The sequence below is a fragment of the Coenobita brevimanus genome, chromosome 77 (genome assembly GCF_032717465.1).
Source record: "Coenobita brevimanus isolate Jiangsu-jjx chromosome 77, ASM3271746v2, whole genome shotgun sequence".
NCBI lineage: Eukaryota > Metazoa > Arthropoda > Malacostraca > Decapoda > Coenobitidae > Coenobita > Coenobita brevimanus.
The window spans coordinates 19,866,492-19,868,991 of record NC_137030.1 but is presented as its reverse complement, the minus strand read 5'-3'; positions in this window follow the sequence as shown (position 1 = coordinate 19,868,991).

Genomic DNA, 2,500 nt, shown 5'->3' with positions numbered 1-2,500 from the left:
ATGTGATGATATTGATGATGTTTGTGATGATGATGATAGTTATGATGTTGATAGTGATGATGGTAGTGATGATGATGATAGTGATGATGGTAGTGATGATGATGGTAGTGATGATGATGGTAGTGATGATGGTAGTGATGATGATAGTGATAATGATGATAGTAATGATGATGATGATGATAGTGATGATGATAATAGTGATGATTATGATGATAGTGTTGAAGATGATGATAATGATAGTGATGATGATATGATAGTGATGATGATAATGATGATAGTGATGATAAGTGATGATGCTGATTGTTATAATAGTGATGATGATGATAGTGATGATGATTGTGATGATGATGATAGTGATGATGATAGTGATTATAATGGTAATGATGATAGTGATGATGATAGAGATGATGATAGTGATGATAGTGATGATGATGGTAGTGATGATGATAGTGATGATGATAGTGATGGTGATAGTGATCATGATTATAGTGATGATGATAGTGATGATAGTGATCATGATGATAATGATAGTGATGATGATGATGATGATGTTGATGAGTGATGATGATACTGATGATAATGATAGTGATGATAATGATGATAGTGATGATAAGTGATGATGCTGATAGTGATGATGATAGTGATGACGACGATAGTGATGATGATGATAGTGATGATAGCGATGATGATTGTGATGATGATGATAGTGATTATGATGGTAATGATGATAGTGATGATGATAGTGATGATGATAGAGATGATAGTGATGACAGTGATGATGGTAGTGATGATGATAGTGATGATGATAGTGATGATGATAGTGATGATGATTATAGTGATGATAGTGATGATGATAATGATAGTCATGATGATATGATAGTGATGATGATGATAGTGATGATGATAATGATAATGATAGTGATGATAATGATATCGATGATGAGTGCTGATGATGATACTGATGAAAATGATAGTGATGATAATGATGATAGTGATGATAAGTGATGATGCTGATAGTGATGATGATAGTGATGACGATGATAGTGATGATGATGATAGTGATGATAGCGATGATGATTGTGATGATGACGATAGTGATGATGATAGTGAAGATGGTAATGATGATAGTGATGATAGTGATGATGATAGAGATGATAGTGATGATAGTGATGATGATGGTAGTGATGATAGTGATGATGTTAGTGATGGTGATAGTGATGATTATAGTGATGATGTGATGATAGTGATGATGATAATGATAGTTATGATATGATAGTGATGATAATGATGATAATGATAGTGATGATGATAATGATAGTGATGATGATGATACTGATAATAAGTGATGATAATGATGATAGTGATGATAAGCGATGATGCTGATAGTGATGATGATAGTGATGATGATAGCCATGATGATTGTGATGATGATGATAGTGATTATGATGTTAATGATGATGATAGTGATGATGATAGAGAGATGACAGTGATGATAGTGATGATGACGGTAGTGATGATGATAGTGATGATGACAGTGATGGTGATAGTGATGATTATCGTGATGATGATAGTGATGATAGTGATGATGATAATGATGATGATGAAATAATGATATTGATAATGATAGTGATCATGATGATGATAGTGATGATGATTGTGATGATGCCGATAGTGATCAATGTGATGATGATAGTGATGATGATGTTAGAGATGATGAGTGATGATGATAATAGTGATCATGTTAGTGATGATGATGATAGTGTTGATGATGATAGTGATGATGATGATAGTGATGATGATGATGATGATGCTGATAGTGATGATGATGATGATAGTGATTATGATGATATGATAGTGATGATGATGATAGTGATGACATTATGATGATGATGATGATAGTGATGACGATGATGATGATGATGATGATGATGGTGATGATGAGTGATGATGATAGTGACAATAATGATGTTAGGGATGATGAGTGATGATGATAGTGATGATGATGGTAGTGATGATGCTGATGACAGTGATGATGATAGTGATGATGATGATAGTGATGATGATGGTAGTGATGATACTGATGATAGTGATGATGATAGTGATGATGATGATAATGACGATGATGATAGTGATGATGATTATTGTAGTGATGATGATGATAGTGAAGATGATGATGATACTGATAGTGATGATGATGCTGATAGTGATGATGATGATGATAATGATAGTGATGATGATGATGATAATGATAGTGATGATGATGATGATAGTGATGACATGATGATGATGATGATGATGATGATGATAATGATGATGAGGATGATGATTATGATGATAGTGATGATGAGTGATGATGATAGTGATGATAATGATGATAGTGATCATTTTTTTTTTTTTTTTTTAATGCGAGGAAGAAGGAACCAAAGGCCAAGAGCCCGCAGTAACAGTTCCCTCCAAGAGAAAAACAAAATACAATAGAGAGCCAAATTCAAGATCCGAT